General features: G+C 42.0%; 1 protein-coding gene across 1 annotated transcript in view; it reads right to left on the bottom strand.

Annotated features, from left to right (window-relative positions):
* LOC104295048 (SET-binding protein-like) overlaps positions 1 to 25,255 on the bottom strand; it is a 259,088-nt gene that overhangs the window by 6,260 nt on the left and 227,573 nt on the right.

The raw sequence follows: 25,255 nt of genomic DNA, 5'->3' as shown, positions 1-25,255 counted from the left end.
GAAAGAAACAAAATTTGAATGAATACTGATAAAGCAACCTGCCTAGGGAATATCTGGAAAAGAACAGTCAGTTGCTGTCCTTGCTACCTCAATATATTTCCAGATTTTCCTGTGTATGTGCTGTAATATGGACTTGATACTAGCCAGGATCATGATTTTTTTTTTTTTTTTGGTAATTTTGCTTCAGGGTGTACCGTCACTGATCTCTATAAACAATGGTAAACCAACAAAATAATTCCACATTATTACTTTTTATTCTCCAAGCAAAACCACACTCTCTATGTATATAGACAGACATGCTTCATATCTGTATTTAGTAGGATTGTCTATTTGTCATTCTCTGGGTAGTGTATTCTCCACACTCACACACTCCTCTTTTATAATGACTTGACTCAGTAGATGTTTCATCTGAGTAAGGAACAGGCATCAGGAACAGCCTTGGTATGTAATTCTGCATCTAAAGTACCTTACCCTTACACTTACACTTACACTTATTTTTTAGGAATCCTCTTCCTAATGAAAATTTACTTTACAACTCATTAAAGAGGTGTGACTTTAAAAAGAAGAGCAATTTGTCATAAATTTTTCTACCTAGGGATTACAATGCAGAAGTAATGAGTAGCAGAAATATACCAAAGAGCTCAAATATTCCAGAGAAATAAAACTTATGCACTTGGGGCTGGTAGATTCCTCCCTTAACAATGTTTCTCAGACTCTCTTATGATTTTAACCCATTTTGTTTGCTTGCAAATGTGTCAAATTAAACTGCTGGGATTTAAATTTTACATATTAGATATCTGCCTAATACACCTGAATGTGTCTCCACCCATTTATATGTAATATTTCCATGAGTTCATGTGTGTGTACACATATTGCATATATAAGAGTATTAATTTATCAATCAGAAAGGCAGCTAAAATGCCTCAGTCACTTTTTACGATAAGACTGGGAGGTTTTTTGCCCGTTTTAGAAAACTCCTAGCAGTTGCTGCTTTGTGAAAATCCAGTAGCCCTGCTCTTATGAGACCAGAGCAAAAGTCTGTGAGGGCGAGGACTTTGCGTTGTGTCTTTGCCAAATTATTAAATCCTCTCCCAGTGTCTCTCCCAGGGCTTCAACATATCTAGGACAGTCCTTCATAAATTCCTTCTCTTTCCAAATCTCAACCTGCACGTGGGCCTCAGATAAAATGCATCAGATTTTGGCAGTTAAATTACACAAAGATTCAAAAATCACAGAGTAGCTGAGATTGGAAGACTCCCCTTGAAATCATTAGTCCGCCCCACCCTGCTCAAGCAGGATCATCTAAAGCAGGTTGCCCTGGTCGTGTTTTGAGTACCTGCTAGGCGGGAGACTCCACAACCTCTCTGGGTGACCTGTTCAAGTGCTCAGTCATCCTCACAATAAAAATGTGTTTTGTGATGTTCACACATAACCTTCTGTGTTTCATTTTGTGCCCACCCCTAGGTCTTTCTTCTTGCCCTTATTGGACTGGCATTTGCGCTCTTCTGCTCCTCAGGATCCTCTCTCTCAATTGCCATGACCTTTCAAAAATAATCAAGAGTGGTCTCATAATGAGATCAGCCAGCTCCCTCAGCACTTTTGAGTGCATCCTGACAAGTCTCACGGACTTATGTGTGTTCAGTTTGTTTAGCTGTTCCATAATCAGATCCTCCTCCACCGAGGGTAAGTGTCCTTTCCTCGCCAGTCTCAGGGGACTGGGATTCCTGAAGGCCAGTCTTACCAGTAAAGATCAAGGCAAAGAAGACAATGAGTACATTGGTCTTTTGCCAGTCTTTTGCCAGCCTTTTGCCAGCAGGGTCCCTGCTCCATTCAGCACTGGGGCCACATTTTCCCTAGGCTTCTTTTTTGATACTTATGTACCTATATAAATGTTTCTTTTTGCCCTTCTGCCCTTGTTAGATTCAACTCCAGACAGGCTTTGGCTTCCCAAGCTCATCCCTGCATGCTTGGACATTGTCTCTACAGTTCCCCAGGTCACCTGTTCCCGCTTCCACCTCTTTTTTTTTTTTTCTTCCTTTTTATGTCTGGCATTAGTCAAGAGCTCCTTGGTCATTCATGCAAGTCTCCTGCCACCTTTGCTTGGTTTGACTTGCCACTGAGATTTGGTTTGGTATGCCTCCATTATTTACCTGATCCAAGCCCCAGGATAGAAGAAAATGTCCCTGGAGAGCAGGTCAGGTCAGCAGATGGGGACTTTTGTCCCCTGCAGCAATAAGCCCCCACTGCTATCCCTGGCTGCACCTAGTAGTTCCTCAAAGGGTTCCCACAAGTACCCTGATACCTTTCCTAGAAGATCAAGATCTCAAAGCAGAGCCAGCAACTGCTGCACAAACTTCTGTCTGTTGGCTGCGCTCAGCCTTTACAGATACCAACCAACATTTCCTTCTATTTGCAGCTTGGAGCTGCTAGGAACAGTCCATACCTTTGCCCCTTGCACATGAAATGTGAAATATCAGAAGACCTATGGGTTGTCTCAGAAACTGTGGAAGAAATCTCCAGAAGGCTTGGGCACAGAACTGCATTGGTGAGAGGAATCTGAAAGAGGGGCTACAGAGTGGGGCAGTCAGAAATAGGAGTCCTGATGGACCTGTGACCTGATATCAGCCTGGAACTTAACAGAGGAGAACAGCTCTGGGTACAGAAACAGCCAGGGCTGAGGCAGAATTACAGGTCATGGCTTGGTGGAGATATGCAGAGGAGTTTCTGCCTATTAGACCACACATCCTTCCAGAGACTCAAATCAAGTATTAAGCATCTGAAATTGTAACCATTCAACTTCAATCTCTCTCTGCTCAGCTTCTCTATTGCAAATGAGAACAATAATATACCCCTCATCTCAAGAGCAGTGCTGCGAAAATAAAATTATCAACATTCACGAAACATTCATCTATTCATACTGAGGCTTAGAAATGTGGAATAAATGAGATGTGATGTCACACACTGAATAGTGAGAGGAAAATCCAACTACCAAATAGCTCTTCTTTAGGTCAGCTCCATACATTGAATAAAGCACCGTCCCATAGAATAACTGGAATATTTGACCAGGTAATTATGCCTATGGGATCACAGCACTATGGAACTGTGCATATGCAAAACTGTGGTTCCACCACTCTAGAATGCTTGAGTTTGAGCCTTAACATTATTTATTCATGAATGTAGTCTGTGTGCAAGAAAGCACATGTGGGTGTATGTATCAATACACATACACATATATGCATGTGCATATGGTACATAATAATGCTAACAACCTCATAAATTCAACATCTGGTTCTAATTAAACTGAAGGGCCTATATAAAGAGCTATATGAAAACATGCAGCTGTAACCTGTTGAACTCTATTGATAAAAAAAGTCTCTGTGAAGCTGTGCTTCAACATATCAAGGGACAGTCATTCATTTTTTCAAAGGTAATCCCTCACAAACCACTTATCCTCTCAAATCTCTACCTGCACACAGTGTTTGCATTAGGGACCTTGATTTATGGATTCCCACTCCTTGGATGGAGAGGCCGACTTCCTGTTGCCGTGGTTACTTGGATCTTGGTTCAAGGTTAAACTACTCCCAAATCAAAATCAGTGGCAGGCACAGCGTCTAACAGCCAGGTTATTGACTACCCTAGGATGCTTAAAGGTCAAAGACCAAAGTGCTGCTTACTGCCTTTGGGGTGAGTCAATATTTTCAATATTTTTATTCTGTTTCTTCTGAAGAAGTAGTTGCTGCTCAATTGCCACCTATCTGGGTTTAGCAAGATCATACAAATCATTGAGGAAAATCCTCCCCCTACAGAAGAGATAAAAACATAATGAATTACTTCAAAGTCTACATGGCCCAATTGCAGCTCATCGCCAGTGAATCATGGGTTCGGCCATCTGTCTTTTGTTTTAGGCACTTGGTTTCTTCAGACTGTATCACTCACCTCACTGAAATTCTCATCTAAATTGAGGAACAGGAGTAATTTATGGATCTGGAGCAGCCAATAAGGAAGAACCATCAGGTTTTTTTCACAGATACCAAAATGCAAACAGAGACTCAGAGGCACTGTTGGAAACCCATAGAGGTGCAGCAATTTGCTCACAAGGCTGGCCCCCCCATGCCCCACCTCCATGTCTGCAGTGCATTTTATCCTTTATCGCTGCTCCAGAGGGAGAACAAGGTGATGTATACGGGTGGCCTGATTCAGACCTTATTTATCGCCTTATTTATCTGTTGATCTTTGTGCATTTCCTCCAAATCAGAGCCCACTTCATCCCACGAAAGAGCCATACCTTAACCTTCCTGAGTCCTACTGATAGCACAGATAACACTGCGTGCACAGGCAAGTGAGCAACAGGTGGCAAAGCAGGGAGGAAAACAATCATTATTTGTTTAATGAGAAAGGGCAAAGGGAAAGGACAGCTTCAAAAGCAAGGGCAGACATGAAGGAGAATATCAAGAACCTAAACCAATGATGGCATGATTATAAATAAATAATCATGATGCTCATAAGTAAAATGGTGACTCAGGAGAAGCACTATTGTAGTTCACAGTAGACTGGCAGAAAGCCTGTGTATGAGGGAACGCAATACTGATATGAAAGTAGCCTTTTTCTAAAAGATTTACGGGTCCCCTGATACTTTAGATAAAAAAAAACCCTGGCATTCTTCATTCACAGGCTAAACAACTTATGAGCTCTGACTGATAATTAATACATTAATTTTAAAGGCCTAATCATTATTGTTGTTGCTATTAAGTACTTAAGTTGCAAGTAATGTGGTCTAGCTCCGTTTGCTAGGCTCTGTACAAACGGATTAATTAGCTATCCTCGCTTTACTGTTAAATCATGCTCATTCTGCTTATTGCATTCATCTGTTTTCTCTCATCTTGTACTTATATGGAAAGGTTCTTGGACAACATCCACCTTCTCTTCTTTTATTTGTGTACAGAATCTAGCATAATGCAGACCCAGGCTGGAACTCTAAGTGCCAGTTCAAAAGAGATAATAAATGTTAATTTGCCATTGGAAAACAGAGAAAATCAGCTGAGAAAAAATTGATCTCAGTGAAGCTTCTGCTAGGGAAGGTTTTTCTTCAGAGAGTTCATTGCGTTGGATTTCATACTCCCCACAGATTGCTGGAAATCCACAGCTGTACTTAAATTGTTTATGTATCTGACCACTGTTATCGGAAAACTCTTACAGATGATTTTTCTCCCAGTGTCTTTGCACAATGTAGCTACACAATGCATCTGTACAGGAATGCATATCTAAACATTGTTAGTCATAGTGTTTGCATTTTGATAACTCCTCTGTTTTGAATAAAGAACCAGAAGAAACCTTGTATCTGGGTGAATCTTTTCTTAAGGCTGATTTTAAGTAAATCAGTCAAAAGTTTGGCACTGCATCATATTGCAGAAGGAAGGACTGAATTACTATGTGATAAATGTAGTTAAGGAAAGCAATTATTCTTCTTAAAGTAATATTATTACCTTTCTAACTTATGGAATTCATTTCCCTGGCTTCTATTTGACGTGTATTATCATTTAAAAATAACTGTACTTTCAATGTACAGCACTGCTTTATGGCTTTAGGTCCTTTTATCTTCCTCCCTTTTCCATCACCACATTAGAAACTTCAAATTCCACCTTTTTTATAAGGGATTTTCTATTCTGCAGGATGTGTCCCCCTGAATAAAACCAAGTTCCTGTAGAATAATAATAAAAAAAAAATTACTTCATTGCCAACAGGCAAAAATTTAAGACCCAGAGACTTTTTTATTTCATTCCAGCTATTTTTCTACTTTTTTTTTTTTTTTTTTTTTTAAATCAGGATAGCTTTAGAGAAAGAAAGAGGGAGACCGAGAAAGCCATCATTAGATAGATCTTCTGATCTTTATCTGCAGTAGCACAGTCAGAAGAGCTAATGCTATGATGATAGCTTTGAAATCTCTTAGGAATTGGATAAAGAGAAGCGATAGTGATGAACTCCCAGCTAATAAACACAGAGTGCTTATTTCTGCAGAATGATCAATTTCCAGATGTCCTGAGGCTTGTCTGATACAGTTGATTTACTCATTCTCCCTCACTTCACTAATAAAGCTCAAGTCCAACATCAGATTAGAGACAAGCCAGATTTCTTAAAGGGGCAGGAGGCGTGCTGGCATCATGGCACGCAAATGCTCGGAGACATCCTAATCTCTTCTGCCTCCTCCTATAACCACCAAGCTGTCTTAAACAGCTGCCTTCCTCTGCTGAAATCATACACTTTATCCGCTTTGGGTTAGTACAGTAATACAGACAATTAATTTGTTATCTTGTTAGTGGAAATTTAATGCAATGATCTAAAAGAATTCTTACATATTGTGATAAACTTTAGTGCCTCCAGGGCGCTTCTCTTCCATAGGACTCATTTCACATCCCATCCATTATGTAAATGAGATGTGGAAATAGTTTAGTTCCCCTAATGTATCTGTACACTGATGGATTGCACAAAGTCAGCCCTACTGAAACTAATGAGGTTAAATGCATCTTGCCATTCCTTTCTACTTGGGTGAATCTCCGCGCCTGAGTTCAAGAAACGCAGTGCAAGTCTTCCTCTTCAGTTCTTTATGAAGATAATTGTGTCTCCTGACAGGGAGCACAGTGGCAACTGCTGCATACCTGAAGCCTCGCACGGCGTTACTTAAGCAAGCAGAGCAGCTGCTGTTGCTATATACAGCTGTGGGGTTGTCTGTAGAGGCTTCAGATCATCTTCCGCTTCTGGGAGGTGGGTCCCAGGACTGTGTGGAGCTGCAGGAATCTGCAGCCTACTATGACATGCAATGTTTGAAAACAACGTAGCTGTTAACGTTATCCACGCAAGAATTAAACCCGAGGAGAAAGGGCAGGGAGGCATTATTTTGCTCGTCGTAAGGATAAGTCTCAAATCCCCATTGCCCCTCCAGCTAAGAGGACGATCAGCTGTAACTTGAAATTTCAAAGGCCAGTCTCCCACCTGTTTCAAGCAGTGAATTAGACCTCCCAGGAGATTGGATCTGGAGCTTTGCCTTTTGGTTTTGCTTTGGGATTGCTTTTTCCTGTACTGGTACAGGAAGCATCATGGGTCCTCCATCTCATTCCCTTCCCTCCCCCTCTTCATATTGCCATATTGGAGGGGGTCTGAGTCAGAGGGATAAGGAATAAAGGACATGCAGCCTCAGTCATGAGAGATGAAGTGAATTGTGTCTGGAAGCTCAGCCCTTCGTGTACTCAAAGATGAAAATTTAATGGAGTTGGTAGAAGCAGTTCATATTGCAGGGCAGTATGGGACAGCAACCCAAGGGGGCTGTAAGTGGGTTTATACTCAGTTTCCTCCAGCCCCCCTGCGTGCCCTTCCCAGGTCCCCAACCCTTCACACAGAGGGGGACTCGGATTTGAAAATGTCATGGGAGAAACCACCACATTTTGTCATGCCAGGAAGTAATGAACACGTGAAATAAGGTTTTCCAGAAGTCGGATTAAAGTAGAAGAACATGTCAGTTATATATGGGTGACAGCAATCAATAATTTTAATGAGAGAAAAACGCAAGGGTTCAAAAGATTAATTCAAAGTCAAAGGCTCCAGGATCACAGGCCTTGTGAACATGGGTTTAAGGTAAAGGGGCTTGTTAATGGGTTCAGTGTCTGAAACTTCTAGTTGAGCAGAAAGTTACAGTTTACAGTTGTTGGAGACTGACAGAATGGAGAGAGACATACAGAGACCGATGGTGTTGGACAAATGAAATTTACCATGAAATATCTCAGCAAATGAATCATTTAATACCCGGTGAAGAAGAACTGCATTCTCTCATGGAGGGGGAGGAAAAAAATTAAAATCTTTGAAAGAAGTGAAATGATGAAGAAGTGTTCAAGGGAGGATGGTTAGATGGAAGAGAGAGCTAAAGAGCTCTTTTTAAAGGCATAAAAAGCCATTAGGTATGCTGAGGGGCAAATATAAAAAGACCTGCAGCTAGGAGCAAGGAACTACCTAGAGATGAGTAGTCACACTGAGTTGAGCTGTCATAGTGGATGAGGGTATGGTCACTGGGGAGGAAGGAAACAGAAGATAGGATTTCTTTCTCAAGAACACAGCTGAGGAAAGACAGATGGGGAAATTTCAGTCCGTAAGTAATGAGAAAATTCAAGGGTGGTGTTTTGAGTAGTTGTTTTTCTTAACAACAGGGATGATCATTTTTAAATGTGGCAGATAGAGCTGATATTCCCTAGGCAAATGGAGTTGGGAGCAGTTCGTATTTATCACAGATTAAATGACACTGACACAGATTTGGTAGGAGAGTGCTGGCATGAAGCATGAGCAGAAGAGTCAAGTTGCTAGAGGGGGGAGGACGAATGAGGCACAAGGGCTGGGCTGGTGTAACGATGGAGTCATTTTTCAAGCACATCCAGTGTACAAAAAGTGATGAAATCTAAGAAAAGTTAGCAAAATAATTAGCAAAAATCTTGCTGAACAAGTTTGACTAAGAGACCTCCACTGAGAAAAAACAGCGCAGTGTTTCTCCAGAAACGGTAAGGCTTCATTATCCCTGTGTATGCATTTAGCCAAAGACAATACCTGTATGATGCACAAATTCAGCTGATTTTTTTTTTTTTTTTATTTCTAACTGAAGTGTTATATTTGCATTACAGGAGTTTAAGTAATTAGAAAGGTAAACAGCAGCAGGGATGCTGCTCGACCCCAGGTACCCATGCAGTTCCACAAAAAGAAAACAAGAGAACCAGGTGGGCACCTCCACCACCTAACTTAGTCCAGTGATATCTGAACTGGTCCCCAGAGCGGTCCAGACCTTTCTACTCACTGCAGCTGCAAGCGAAGGCAGCTAAGCCATGGCGGTAGCCACTTGGGGGCAGCTGGGGAGGATGGGCTGAAAGTCATGGAGCTGATAAGAGCATCCAAGACTGCTGACTCCTAAGTTAGTGTTCTCCCTACTGGGTAGCTTAGTCATTTCATTTTTCTTCTTTATCTGTAATAAGCTATGCCCCAGTTCATACAATGAGAAATACTCTGAGTATGACATGCATTTGAAGTAAAATCTCAGCACTTAATAGAAGTCCCTGTATACCCTGCAATTTAGGAGACTATAACAGAGGAGTTTTTATTTTTAGAAGGTTTCGTGCTGGCTTTGTTTTAATATCGGAGTCCATTCATCCTACTTTAATGCTGATTTATCACTAAAATGAGTGCTTGCTTTATCAGCACCTGAGATGAAAAATAATGCACACTGGGAGTGCATATATCCTTCTTCTTCTCTCTCCTTTTCTGTATTTCAGATCAATAGATATGGGGTATTTTTTTACCTTTCATTTTGAAAACCACAGTAATTGACTGAAATAGGAAATCTATTTAAACAAATGCATAGATAAGATCATAAGTTTTATTGCCAATTAACCTCAGCAACAAAGAATTTTAATAGTTAGCTATCGTTACGGTATATAGGACTTTAATTTTTGCCCTATTCTAATGGCATTCTGAAAACAGCTGAAATATTTGAAAATGATCAAATAGAGTACAATGTTTGGCTTTATTTTAACAGCTCAGCGTTACTGTGAATGGAGAAAAAACAGAGAACTAAAATTCAGGATTTTTCCTGTAGTTCATCTTTTCCCTTGTATCCTATTAAAAAACTCAGTGGTACGCCATTTCTCTGATATAAACGTTAGCGTAAAACCTTTGGATTTTACATATTTTGCGAAGGAAAATTCTGAAGGAAATACTTTATTAAGCGTGGTTTTCATTAAAATTCTTGCTGGAGACTGCTTCCTGTAACAACGTAAGAAGGATGGCAGAGAGACCACATGTAATAAGGTCAGAGACTGCCTCTGCGGAGTATAGACACAAGAAAGGATCTGACTGATGAAGAAGAGGTTAAAGAGGTGAAGAGTGCAAAGTGGAATGAAAAAGGGAAATAGATGAAAATAGGAGACAAAGAATAGATTGGAAAGAAGCTGGAGGAGGGAAATCACTTATTACAGATGTGTGAAACGCAGATTGACAAGAACCAGAATAAAGAACATACTGGGAAAAACCTAAATGCTCTTAACCGCTGACATTTGGAGTTATGCTATCAATGTGAATGCCGCACATCTATGCCTGAGCCACTCTCAATTTCCAGAGTGCTTTCCTGCACAGCTTTGTTGTAAGTCTGTCTTCAGTTTTCACATTTACTGGAGCCAAGACAGGATATTTTAGGTTCTTCAACCACCAAACTTCTCTCCCCATAGCCTTATATGTTTATTTTATAGCACCAGGCAGACAAAATACAGAAAGGTGTATCAGCTTAGGAATATGTCGCCTTTAAGCATCCACTCTGAGAGAGCATCATGATGAAGCAAAGCTGACACAAGCAGAGCTTTTCTTTAATTATGATTGCTTTCCTGAGGTGGCAGAATTTTATTATCCAAAAGGGAAGATTTAACAGTGACTGAACCTGCTGAAATTCTGACCCTGACTGAGATTTTTGGTCAGGCACTCAAACTATGGAAAAAACAATGGACTTGAGTAAACTGCCAAGTACAGGCTCTCCGACCCGTATTCTTCAAATTAAGTTGATATTTTATTTGCTCAGCACTCCATGTCCCAGTACAGATTTACCTAAGGATAGGTCCCAGTTTCAGACAATTGCATGCAAAAGTTGACCTTGGAAGTTTTGCAGAAAAACTAGAATTCTGGGAGGAAGAATTCTAAAGGCAGTTTATTTAGCAGTTTGGGCATGAAAAGACACTCAGGCCTTGTTTTCTCCTACTGGGAGAACTGCCCAGTAAAACAGCTCAATCAAATTCAATATTTTTAATTTTGTCTTTGAAAACAAATCTATGGATTTGTATGTACACCCTCCTGATGGTGTTGTTTCTTTTTTTTTAATAATTAAAGGAACAGGGGGTTCATCTCATCTCACTTTAGGCAGCTGCAACGTGGGTGTCTACAGGAGAGCAATGTGTCTAAGCCGCAACAGGCAACAGAGATCAAATTAATACAGTCAGAAGAGCGGAGTGGGTGATTCATATGAAAAAGTGGGGTCTACTTTAGTCCAAGATTTATTGCTTTTAGGCTCTATTGGCTAAACTTTCACTGACTGTAATGAAAGCTGAGAAACCTAACTCACATAGCTATCTCATGTTGTAGACACCCATATTTGGGTGAGAGGATCCATCCTGCCCCCAAAGCTTTTTGGCCAAATCACAATCTCTCCGGTTTAAATTCCTCCTACTCAAATGGAGAAGCTCAAATGTGGATGGTGCATCCCTGGGCCAGGAGTATAAGCTCTCTACAGGCACCTGGTTGTATTTGAAATGCCCTGAGGTATGTGAAACATCCGAGGGAGGCTGGCAGATATGATAAAGGGCTTCAGGCAAGACCTCTGCCCTTCTGCAAGAGCAGCTGGAGGCCAGGCAGGATATCCTAGGCATCTCAAATGACAGTTGACAACTACATGTGGGCAAATGAATCGAGCCCTGAGCCTTCATTTTCACTTGTCCCAAAGTCTCTGGTGGGTAGGGAAATATCTCATCATTGTAAATATCCCCTTGTCACCCATGAAGGAGCAGCACAAACACACCCTGTCAACTCTTCCCTGAATGGGAAACAAAACAGCTGCAATGCAAGGCATCGAAGTATATGTGCAGTAAAATTTAAACTGTGGAAATTTCTCGTGATCCTTTAGGATGGATTTGTTACCCAGGAAGACACTTAGAAATATTTTCTTTTATCCCATGACAAGGGTCTTTTGCTTGACATTATAAAGAAGTGAGTACATCTTTTTTTTCCTTTCTCCTAGTAAACAAAACATTAAAAATAATAATAATAAAAAAAAACCAAACCAAAATAACAGCAACCTAGCAATTCAAAATTGCAGGTGAGAGAGAACCACAGGAATTATGGGACACAGCTCTGTAATTGCTAGTATGTACAGAAGGAATCAATGAAATAAATATAGGCCATCCAATAGATACAAGAACAAGCCACCCCAAGTGCATAATTCTCTTCATTTGTGTTTGAAGCTAACTCAAAGCACAGAGGGCAAAATGTCTCAGAATGATTAGACAACTAACTAAGCTTAACATTTCCTCTCCTGTCCTGTTTATCCATACTTCATTGTTCATTTAGTGATGGGAAAAGGCTCTGGAAGCAAAACTGTCATGATGGCTTACACACATAAATCACTTAAACCCATCTCAACTTCTCAAAAAAGCCTCTAAAGGCAGCCTAAGTTATGGTTAGGTCTTAAACTGGGTTTTTCCACAGGAATTTCTCTCCTCCCCACAAACATAAGAGCAGTTTCATCTAGAGAGGTGAATCCTCAGAGATGGGACACACCCCCCCCGCCCCAAAATGCCAAAGACCCATCAGTAAAATATCTTCATTGAGAAAGTTTAACTGTTTCATTGAAGAAAAAAAAAAAAAGTTTAGCAACTGCTGGGCGTTTTCAGGGCTTGCTGTGCTATTTCTGTATAGCTGTGCGGCTGTTTCTCATTCCAGGAATTAAAGAAAAAAAAGAAAAGTCTTCTGTTTTTTTAAATGATCTGGAACCACTTGGCATGTGACTTCTGAAGTGTTTAGCACAGTCTTACAAAAACGTCATGAAAATTTATCAGCCTAGGCCCCAAATCTACTTGCCTGCCTTGTATCATCAGTCATCATGCTAATGAAAATACTAATGACATTTCAATTGCGTTTCAAGAGAAATGAGCTGCTTCAACTGAACAGGAATTAGAAAAAAAAAAAAAAGTTAAATTTTTGCACGAAGAGTATATCACTCTCACTTTTTATTATTATTAATTAGATGAAGCATTTGGCTTCAGTGATGTCTGGGGTCCCACTGTACAAATCAAAGTAGACATAAAAAGTGTGAAATGGGCCACATCACTATACAGAAAGAAAACAAAAGAGGTAAGAACAAGAAATGGAATAGGAAACAGAAACACTCAAAATGTTTTCAAGTCACTCAATGAAGTCCAAGCTAAGTTATTTTAGGACTTTAGATGATCAACAGAGAGAAGACGACATCTCCAGAGGTTAACTCATGCCACCTAGGCTAGATGTCTATGTTTGGGTTCAATTAACTGCCCCTAGATTTACCCAAACTGGCTAGCTCAGACTCAGCCATCAAACTTTCAGAAGTCAAGGTATGGCCATATGAATCGCAGGCAAAACATCTCCCTGCCACCACATGGCAGGTCAGCTTCAGTCCTCTGGTCCCCAACCCAATTCCCTATCATAGCTGCTGTCTTGGCGTTATTGCTAGGACAGGTGCAAGCTGTGCATCTCTGGAGCACAGGGGCTGGAGAAACAAGTGGTTGAGCTCCCCAGGTGTCACCACATATCCTGGCCTTGTATTGCCAGGAAGGAGCTGGACAAGAGGTCCCAGGCAGAGGAAGGTGTCAGTAGGTGGTGCTGATGACCAAGGGGTGCCAGCCCTGGTTTGACTGTACCAATGCACCTTGATCATGTGCAGTACCTGTTCCCTCCCACAGCTCACATCTTCCCTGAAAATCATACATGTTCATCACATTGTCTTCACAGACTAGCAACGTTTAGTGCAAGTTCGGCCCATTACATTTCACAATTGCTGTCTTTACCTTAACCCACAAGTATTTTCACCTTATTTTCTCCCCCTGTCTTGCTGGAGAGTGGCAGCTGGCCAAGGTCAACCCACCACAGCAGGGAACAGGGAGGTCGTGCCCTGAGGAGGTCTTGTGATGGGTGCATTTGAGTGACATGATCTTACAAAGCAGAAGTTGTGGCAAGAAGCTGGGACTGGTGTGGGACAGCAAGGCAGGGCACTTGCTCCCAGGCACAGTCCCTGGTGTGGGGCTTGCGAAAGCACCAGCATTTCAGGAGCTGCCTGGACCAGTGGGTAAGCAGACTTGACAACCCAGGAGATGCTTGCCAGCTCTGATCCTAAAACCAAACACTTTACATTTTGGAAATTTTAGAAACTTTTGAGCGGAAAGATGAAGGGAGGGTGGGGTGGTCCTGTCTTGCTGTAGAGTGGCAGCTGGCCAAGGTCAACCCACCACAGCAGGGAACAGGGAGGTCGTGCCCTGAGGAGGTCTTGTGATGGGTGCATTTGAGTGACATGATCTTACAAAGCAGAAGTTGTGGCAAGAAGCTGGGACTGGTGTGGGACAGCAAGGCAGGGCACTTGCTCCCAGGCACAGTCCCTGGTGTGGGGCTTGCGAAAGCACCAGGATTTCAGGAGCTGCCTGGACCAGTGGGTAAGCAGACTTGACAACCCAGGAGATGCTTGCCAGCTCTGATCCTAAAACCAAACACTTTACATTTTGGAAATTTTAGAAACTTTTGAGCGGAAAGATGAAGGGAGGGTGGGGTGGTGAAGGGAAATGCAATGCTTTTCCAAAAAAAACAAAAAAAAAAAAAAAAAAAAAAAAAAACACTGCATCTTGGTATTTGCCTTCCAGGCTTTAAAAAAAAAAAAAAAAAGTCATTAAATCTTTATTATTGAGTACACATTAAACACAATTATGTCTTAAGAAAGAGAATCTCTGTGGTGTGCTCACATTACAGGCACATAGGATTTCTAGAGGTCACAATAGGCAAGACTATGAGAATTGCTATCACTACCTTGGAAAAAAAAAGGCAGTTTATGTTCCTGTCCAGACTTTTTCACTCTTCCTAGGTCCCATTTATAATATAGACTCTGGCATCTGTTTCACCCAAGGGCCCCTGCTTTTATTACAAGCAGGAATTTGGAAACAAAGTCACCAAAAGATTGAATGCTGGCTGCCTTCTGATCTGGTGACATTTTACACCCATGTTACTGATGTCAACAACTGCATGAGGGAGCAGAGAATCAAACTCAGGATAACCACTTGCAAAAAATAGAAGAGCCATCTGAAGGCATGTTTCCAAGGAGTTTAGGTATTTCAGATCTAAAGCTTACATGGCTAAGTCGATCCCTTCTGCACTCCCACATTTACTTAGGGAAAAGCCTTGCACTTCACATTGCACTATAATTCATCGTTTGAACAGACGCTGCCCTATCTCAACAGGAGACCTGTTCTCCATTCCTGCCTCTTTGTGAGTACTAAATCACAGCTGAGAAATACCTCCCCAACAAAACTATTCAGAAATCTCTGGAGATCAAAGCCCACAACTTTTGTCCCCGGTGTGGAACCAGAGAAAAATATGGCTTGAGGCTTATTCTGTTCAAATGGTCCTTTCTCTTTTTAAGCAAACAAACAAATAAACAGCAAATGCCCTATTCCCACCTGGCATTAGTGCGATGTTATGTTTGAGGCTTTAAAAGCGTCAAAGTCAAACCATTCAAAATGATGGGTCCCGTAGCAAATGTAACACGGTCCCATGGGTACCTACGTGGTGTATAGTATTGCTGCACATGGTATTAACTTTTATGCCTTTGTCTATATATGCAATGTGGCTCATTTATAGTTGTTCTGGGAACCACTATGTTTACATAAATTTTAATTTCCTGTCTTTTGTTTGTTCTCTTTATCATCTTTCTAAAACAAAATTTTCCTTGTGAATTTTAGTGCTCAACCAATTATCCACAGATGGAGGCACAGGAGAATTGACATCCTCTGATTTTTCCATGTGGCCCTGGCAACATGCCTCCACTTTGGTTTGGACCCATTAGAAACTGCGGAGCTCCAGTAGTGGCACTGTATTTCTACCAGATCAGGCCTGTTCCCACGGGTCATGGTGATTTTGGGCCGTTGTCTCCTGGGATCTGGCCAAAACCCTCCTGCTGAGTTGACATGGGCCATCTTTACTATATCATAACTCATTTTCCTGTTTTTGTTTTCCTTTTAAATGCAAGCAGCTTGTCAATTGAGTGAATTTGGTGGTTGACTTCATATAACCACCCTTGAGTTATATGCCTTCAGATTTTGGTGCAAAAGCCTCTGCCACCTGCTCTGATAACTAAAACAAAGTGTTTACAGCTGCTTAAAATATATCTTTTGTTCAAGCTGGTGAAACTAGTGCCTCGCTCAGCAGAGATCTGTCTGCCCCTTGTTACAAAACATTACTATAAAAGATTGAAACCTTAGAGATGCCAATTGTACAGAAAAGAAATCCACGATGGTCCAGCTACAGATTAATACAGTGATCTTCATGAACTGTTAATTAAAATTCAGCGTTGACAGGACCAAGCCTTGCTACTATTTTTTAGGGAAACAAAGAATAACAGATAAAGCCAAATTATAATAGGTCGGTGCAGCAAATCCAAGAAAAATATGGCAGTTCTCAGCAGCTGTGATAGGAATCCTTCCTCTTGAATAATAAAGGCTCCTGCTAATTTTAACCAGAGCCGAATCTGAAAAACCTGCAGTCGCGTGTGACTCAGAGAGCCCCAAGGGAATGGGAGGTGGGGGGAGAGATGCGTGTGTGTATGACTGTGTGTATAATCTAACAGTGCCCAGAGCTTTTGAGATCCTGGACCACTTCAATCGCACAGGCCAGATTCATTAAAAACCCTGGCTACATTCCAGCAGTTAAAATTGAAGCAGCATATTTATTCCATTTTGCTCAAATAAATCTGAAAACGTGTGAATCATATCCCTCGGAGAGATGGGGAGAAGAAGTAAACAGTCTTAGGCTCACACTTCAGAGTGGGGTATGAGGAAGAACAAAGATGCAGCAGGGTCCCGGTCACAGGGCGCTGCGGAGCGCTTGTCGAGTCAGAGGGTTTGGGAGGCTGAAGGCTCAGCCGCCATTTTCTCCACTGCTGCTATTCTGGCCTCGGATTGTCTGTTTAGTTTTCTCTCTTTTATTTATACACCCGTGCGTGCGCACACACGCGCGCGCAGATTTTAAAGAGCTTCTTAGCTTATGCAACTCCACTCTGCGGTCCGCTGTGGTTTTCCAGATGCTGTGCATGACGCTGGCACCTCACCCCAATTGCAGCTGCATTCAGCTGGGATTCAATTACAGCCTGTCTTGCAAAGGCAGATTGGTTTTTCAAAGATAACATGTTTTGGGGAGGGTTTTTATTTTATTTATTTATTTTTTCCTCCCCAAAAAAGCAATTTTTATTAAGAAAGAAGAGGCATGACTTGCAGTTTGATCTTGCCAGGTGCTGAATGCCTCCAGACAGGTCCGTAGCACCCTGGATGTTGTTTTACTTCAGCACTTTTTAGAAAGCACACAGCACCCTGCAGGGTTCAATTCTGCGAGATTAAAGCCCTGGCAGAGCGGGCTCCAAGCCTGCTGCTCCCGCGGGGAAACTATTAGAAACGGTATGTTGATAACCAGTTTTCTCACGACTGATTTTGCAAACAGTAATCAGCTTAAAATTAGCAAACCTAATCACTGATTTTTTTTTTTTTTTGATAGATTTCCTCCCCCCCCTCCACCGAAAATACTGGGAAAGGAGGGTAGATAACTGTTGCAAAAAGAGGAGGTGTGTGAATAGTCCTCCAAAGCTTTCTCTGCACCCTGGACCTTCTTCACCCTGGGGCAATGTGTGATGCTGTGCAGAGAGGGGTGCCGTGGCTGAGGGGTGCCGTGGCTTGGCTGGGTGGAATGCAGGCAGCAGGGGAAGGTGAAGGGGGGATTGCTGCTGATCCCCGGCAGCTCGATGTGGCCGCACTATGGGTAGAGTGGGAGAGAAAGGACAGGTTTGAAGGGCTGCAGTGGACCCCAAGAGCCTGGATTATGAGACGATTCCATGAGCACAAGGGCTGGAGGGATGACAGGTTTTGAGTTTCCCCTCCTTATTTTCGCTCAACCGCATTTTCCTATTCAATTATAGGTTGCACTAATGAACGCAAATTAAGAATGTCATTGCTTCCTTCCAGCTTTGGATGGTGCTCAAATAGGCTAAACACAGGACTAGGACTCAGGACACAGACATCACTGCTTCTAAAGCATCTTGAGAAGCCAAAAAAAGTGAAGTCATACACCAGCTATTGCTGATAGCAGGCAACAAAAGAAGCAGCCTGATTTTTGGGGGTGCCAATTGCCGGTGTTGTCTGGTGAAATCCCGGGGAGCAGCTGGTAGCAGGGACCTTGGCAACCCAGGTGATAAAATGAGGAGGTTTGGTAACTAATTGTACAGCCACTTTGGCAAGCACTGGTCTACACTCTCCTGCCTCAGTTTCCCCAATCCATAATAGGAGCAGAACACTTCTTATCTCAACCATGGGGCTGGCAAAAATAGTAAGTAATATGAAGATGAAAAAAAATTGCCTGTTCTAAAGAAGAAATGGTGCTTATTAAATGAAAGCATGCTGAGGCTGTTTGCTTTTTTTTGGATTGGACAGGGAGACAACAATAACATTTATTACTTGTATACAGCTCTAGCTTTCCTCAGTCCTTCTATATGTGATTTATTTCCATGCCATTAAATCCAACTGCCCTTTTCAGAGACTTACTGAAGTCTGTTAGTTGCAGGGGAAGCAGCTTTAGCACAAAGGAAGAGAACAGAACTAGGAAATAAAACTGCGTGGCTTTGATAGAGGAATTTCTTCACAGTCATAAAGACCAAATAGGTAAGGCAGAGCAGCAAGCAGAGCAGTGCGGCAGCAGAGACCCTCAGTACGTGTCGTCCCCATGCCACAGAAGGGCTGAAGGAGCACTGAGGTCTCTCCCTCCTCTTTGACATACTTAGCTGCAGTGGGAAAGCTTGCAGTGGCCATGAAGAAACCATGCTGCCTTAAAGAGATGAGAGAGTGGCTTGCAGCTGAGAGCAGATCAGCACAGCTTCTGCAAGTCCACCCAGGGAGTTCCTTCTGCCGATGGGTCCCATGGCCCTGGGCACAGGTAGTGAGGTGAGAGATGGAGCTGGGTTTTGCTTTGCTAAACTTCACTCGTTTGGGTTTGGTTTGAGCAAACAGCATCCAGTGCTGGTTCACATCGAGCTCCTGTTTAACCTGAATCCTGGAGTTTAAAAATGGCTTTGCATGGGTCTCACAGTGCCTTTTGCTCAAGCAGTGCAAAACATTTTTATATATATTAACAAATATATATGTACTACATAGCTGCAAATGCAGCTACCCAGAACCCCCATAGGTGAGAAACATGATCCCTATTTCTAGTCAGTGAAACTAAGCAATACCATTGATTTTGTATCATGATTTCTCTTGAGTTTTAGTGGGGAGGCATACACTGTATCTAAAGGAAGATTTTCTGTATTATACCAGCAGTGTCTTTGAGATAAAGACAGAATGTTTAATTCCCCAAATAATCTTTCTTCTTCTAATTAGTGAAACTGAAGACACAAAGAGTAATTGAAGGTCCATTCCATTGGTCCTAGGGGAGCATCGCCATCATAGCACGGTGATGTGGATATGAGATGGGAGCACAGGGACCAGGGTATAAATGAGGGGTTTGATGCACAGAGGAGGACAACACTGCAGACCTTCAGAATCCCTTATGGCCATTCTACGTAATGCAAGGAACAGCCATTAATACTTATTTTAATGGCCTGTTCCTCCAGTACACTGAATAAAATACAGCACAAAGGAGAAAAAGGGAAGATATTTACCCTTCCCTTACTAGGCACCTAATGTAGGTGCTCAGCCAACCCTGAACAGCCAGTACCTCTCCATTGCCTGTATCTGTATACCTCTGCCTGCATATTGCTGATTACCTAGCAGACTGCTAAAAGTGTCTTGGTTGCTACATGGCTTTTGACATCAGAACATCCACGGAATCCTTTTTGTTACATAAAAATAATATTAACAAAAAGCCCTCAAAACACAGGACACAAATCTCTGCTTGTGTTGACAGGGAGGAATTTAGGGTAGGTAAGGAAATATTGTCTAAATATTGGCCCATCTGACTTCTGGAATGCGTTTAATAAAGACATTTTTAATGATGGCATTGTCCAATGTCCGCTAAAGCCTTGACTGGGTTTCTATTGACTGCAGTATGCTTTGAATTGGGCCTTAATTGAATAAAATAAATAAAATAAACATCTACTTCATCAGCTTGATGCTTGTATATTTGGTTAAAAGTTTTCCACTACATGGAGGGAGAGTTTTGAAGCTAAATCTCCAGGCGTGACATCAAAGATTTGGCCAGAGAAACATATTTATTAAGGCTAAGCAGGTCTTTAGCGAATGTAGTTTAAAAATAAAAGCATGGGTCTACAAACACAGTGCCAGCTTTCTGCTAATTCCCTCCTCCCTCATCACGTATATTTTCCTTTAAGGAAAAACAAAAGCTTGCAGACCACTTGTGTGGCATGTTATTTGCTGCCTACAAATAGAAACAGGCATGTTGCAGGCCTCCGAAAAATGCAGTTTGTAACAGTAAGACCAACTGACCCTCAACTGCGGTGGCGCTTTGTGGCCCCCACAACCACACAATCATCTATTGATTCCCAAGGCCTCCAGCTTCAAACCCACTCTTGTTTTCAAGAGGCTTCCAGTTGCAGGCAAGACACTGTCCTTGCTAATTCTCCCTGCCTGGAGGCTGCTCGGTATTTCTGCTGCTCGCTTGAAGTGTTATCAAAATAACAACGGCTTGCAAAGCAGAATTATTGAATGTTAGTTTTTCACTCTTTTGGAGTAGAGGCAATGAACTTGTAGTCATACAAATGGGCTTTTATTACCGCCCTCTTAGCACGTCTGCCAGAGAGAATATTGAGGAATATGATAGGGGAAATGTACAGCACCAGGAGGAGGGATGGAGTAGATCAGCCACCACTACAATGTTTCCCAGGGCAAATTTCAGTAAATCAAAGGCCATTGAGGAAAGCTGCTTAAGCCTCTGTGTTCTCTGTAAGCACATTATTATATGTACACCACAAACAAATCCACTTTACAGACTATGAGGAAGACAGGGAGGGATCCTACAGAATGAGACTCAAATAGGAAACGGTCTGGAACCATATCTCAGTTCTTCATCATGACAGCAACAATTTGCGTTTCCATTTCTCCTTTCATTTCAAAGTTGCAAATACTCAGATCACCTCAGTATACCACAAAAGTGTGGGTGTGACGTATACAACAGCTGTGTAGCACACACAATGCCGCTATGCCAGCAGTTCAGGAAGGGCTGCAATTTTAATATGTTGGCTGGGAGAAGGTGGCTTATGCTATGAAGGGCAGGGAGAAAGCTGGTGACTGCACTACCACCTGGCCAAGGCAACAACTCGTCTAGTCCAAGCAGAAAGGATCTGTGCTTTTGCTGGTGCATTTAGGCAGGTCAATATCAGGGAACTGAAAGTGCCTGAACATTAGATGGGTTAGATCTTATCGTTGGTGCAAAATGGGGCGTCATGCCTAGTGTGAGGCATTGCAGCAACCTGGGGCATCGACTCGGTGCGGACTCTGGGGAAGACACAGGTTCTACTGAATCTCTAACTATTCAAGTCACAACCCTCACGCCCCTGTGGTGTTTCTTCCAGGTAATTATGGGGCTTCCCTCTACTAAGCATGTGATAAATTAAACACACAGAAAAGAAAAAAGAACCTGGATTTGAGTAGAAGAGTTAATAGGTGAGCACTGAAGGAGAGAACATCATGGGCTAGGAAATATTAATTACTGCTTTGGGACTTGAACTTCTTAACTGTTAAATATCTCCCAGCGGATACAATGAATGTTTTTGGTAGAAAATGGCAGTCCTTACTTTCCCCTGGAAGACACACCCAACGAACTCACAAGAATGACAAATAACAGAGTCTAAGGCAGAAGAGCTGTGTCTACATAGAAAAAAAAAGACCCACAAGAGAATTTGCTTGTTTGTTTGGATGAATGTTACTGCATTCATATCAACAGGACAAAGATTGCAAGGGAAGTCCAGGTGGTAAGCTGAGCATCCTGTTCTGACCGGCATGCAGGTAGACTATGAAAAGAGAGAAGCCGCACAAACTAATACCAGCAGCTACTGCAGCTTTAACATCATGCAATTTCATTGCACTACATTTTCCTTAAAAGCAGTAACTTCTCAAATTGACTGATGAGTGCATCTCAGATGTCTTTAGAAGAGCAAAAAGAGTAACTTGTGATGGGGATGAGATAAAACACTCCACCCCAGAAATACCAGAAATACCAAGTTGAATACAATGGAAACTGCCTTTCTCATATTTGTAAATATTGGGGAAAGAAAAAAAAAAAGAGTCATTCCCCAAATTGCTGGTGTCTGAGAGTGTTACAAGCATTTGAGATGTTAGGGCATTGTTAGGGATCAATGTGTTGAGGTGATAAGCCAAGAGAAGGAGGACGCTTCAGTGAAATGATTTACTGGGAGGCTGTGGAAAAAATCAGCTCTACCTGCAACAACCCTAAGGGTTTATTTTTATGGGTCTCTGACAGTTCCTATAGTCTGCTATAGGAGGGGAGCAGCACAAAAAGCCTGCAATACAGACCTTCTCCCCTACATGTCCAGTGTGCTAAGGGTATCATCATGTTGGCAAATGCTGGGAAAACTAGTCCTGCACTTCTGCACTCAGAAAGAGACAGAGCTGGTGGGGAGGTATCAGTGTAAATGTTGTTGGTGTAAGGAGATATACTGTTGATTGCCCTCATAAATAAACAAAACAAGTATCTCTCACAAGGTCAACTTATGAAGGTCAGAAAGTGGGAAAAACTGTGAGCATGAGGGACCTTAGCTAGGCAAAATGGAGATTGGATTGTTTAAGCTACGTGGGCTTATAGAAGAGGTACATATAGTCTGATTTTTGAGGTCAGCAGCTTCAAAAATGGGCTTTCACAGAGTTTGGGTGACGCACGGAGTAGTATTCTCCAATGTGACAGATGCCACTCCCTTGAACTAAAATGTAGTTAATAAACTCCTAGATGAACACCTTATTACTTTCTCCCAAAGACTTTCCAGGGACTACCCTTATCCTCCAGCCTGGATTTTGTTCCTTACAGTAAAATCACACTCTAGGACTGATGTGGTCTGTCTTCATCGCCAAGGGGAGCAATTACTGAGGCTCTCAGTTCATTTCCCACATTTCACATCCTCTTGCTCTTTTTGCCCTATAGGAAATGAGGTAGAGAAGGGAGGCTGCAACCAGCATTAAACATTGGCCAGGACAGAACAGCTTCCAATCTACAGAAAAGTTGCTTTCCCCTAAGAACAGCTTTCTTACGCTGTATCATTCCTGCGATCATTGACTGACTTGTGTTGAAGGGATATTGTGCCAAATCTCTGACACTGGACCTCTGTTCAAGATGCAGCTTTTGATGAGGAGATGTCACTGTACTTGGTTGTGGTAGTAATCCTGTAGCTTTTTTTTTTTCCCTGGAAGGATCCCATCTCATCCCTGAAGCTAACCTGAAACAATTTGTATAGTTTTTTTATTCTCAGACCCCAACTTTCAGAGAGGAAGAATGATGAAACTATTGCAACGGAGATTCCCGAAAGAATTTGGATTACAGAAACTGAAATGCAAAAGAAAGTAAGTATATACATGTGTACCCATACTCTGGCTTAGAATCATTTGTATCCTCAAAAGTCACCATGAAAATTAAGTAATATTTTATTTACTTAGAATCCACAGACCACGTTAAGTGGTAGGAAAAAACAAGTTATGTCTGAACTTTAATATCCATGTTTCCAACTCAAAGTTTATTTTTCCTGCTTGTAGTGATATTTGTCATTTATTCAAAACCTGCACCATAACAAGGCATACAATGATGTTCCAGTACTTCTTCTCTTCATTGTTCCTTCCATAGTCTCTTCTTTTCTTTCTTTAACTGTTTTCCAAGTTCCCAAACAAGATGACATCAGTTTAGAAACAGGAGGCCTGAGCCCTTGCTACTTTTGGAGAGCGAAGTGTCTTAGCACAGAAGTTGGAGAGGGAAGAAGACAAAAAGCCACAACTGAATGTCCAGGGATCCTGTGGTTATGACTTGTCTGCCTGCTAAAAATGCTGTTCCTCATTTTCTGGTGTGTTCCTTGAAAGCATATCTGCCTGCGTTGGTGGGTCTCGACAGTCCAAGTTTAGGTCAGATATATTAGAAATGGAAAAGCCATATTAGCTCAGCTAGCCCATCCTTCCAGCCACCCCAGCATAGGTCAACCCATTCAGCCTTAAATGACTGGGCTTCCCCAACTTCCCTTGGGGACGCTATTTCAAAGTCTGATAGGTTTGCCTTGTATGAGCCTCTCCTGATGTTAGATTAATTTAGTTTTGGTTACTGACGGGGAGGGCTTAAAAGCTGTCTTCTGATGTGGGAAGGACAGTGCTGTGAATACTTAATTTGAAAGAAGAGATTTTTCTCAAGCTGCCAAGCATCTGCAGAAAAGGGCTTTTAAAGGACCCTCAACTGGGTGAGCAAGGCAGTAGGCACTTTGAAAGGTTGTTTATATTTATATAAAAATTGATATATGTATGTATATATATACACATGTATATGTATATAAAAATTAAGGGTTATTAGAAGCTAGTGCCAGGGCAGAACTTATGCTGAAACGCTTGTCTGAAATGTTCCTGAGGGGTCACCTCCCCAATCCTTCTGTCATGGGCTTGTCACTGCTTACAGGGGCAGAGGAACAAGGCCCCTAAGTAAGACTGAACACGACTCTTTGCTGTAAATAAATATGTTACATAGCCTCTCTTATGCCCCTTAACATCATACGGTAAGACCTAGCCATGGACAGAGGTCTCCACAGCCACGATGAGCACCCTTCCAGGCTGTATGTAAGTGATAACCTACTTTAACTATTGGCTGTGTATGAGAATAATAGCTTTAATTACAACAGCACAAAAATCTCCCCTCAAGCTGTGTGGTGCTTGCTGCAATGACAGCAGACATGCTCCTGCAACTGGGAAGATTCCGGAGGAAGTGGGAGGAATGGGCTGGCTCTGGCATTGCCCCATTCAGTGCGACAGTCTTTTAGGAAGGTTTGTGCTGAAAACAATTTAGCAATATTGCTGCGCAGCCCACATTACCACTGCTGTTTGTCTTCCTCTGCAGGCACTCGGTGCTGTTATTCCCTTGTCCTGGCTCCAACACGCATTACTCACTGACCTCTTTTCAGTCTCCGTGGCTCTCTTCGTCAACACAAGCTCCACTGGCTTTAAGAAAACTGGCCCCAATTCCCCTTACTGGCCTTGACAAAGCAACTGGCAGTAGCTCAGCTCCATTTTTTATCTGACCTTGATCCGATGTGCTACCTTCTCTCCAGAAATTCACCCCTTGCTACTTGCCTACCAAGTGGTTAATTTATGTTAGGGACGTAATGATAATTAAAAATTTTTAAAAAAGCTACTGCCCCCAAACAAATTTTATCTTTCTCTGGTAGAGACAGGAATGGATGAAAGGGATTGGATATAAATATTATGCC

The sequence above is a fragment of the Charadrius vociferus genome, unplaced genomic scaffold, assembly GCF_000708025.1.
Source record: "Charadrius vociferus isolate BGI_N301 unplaced genomic scaffold, ASM70802v2 scaffold151, whole genome shotgun sequence".
Lineage (NCBI taxonomy): Eukaryota > Metazoa > Chordata > Aves > Charadriiformes > Charadriidae > Charadrius > Charadrius vociferus.
This window is presented reverse-complemented; position numbering and strand designations above follow the sequence as displayed.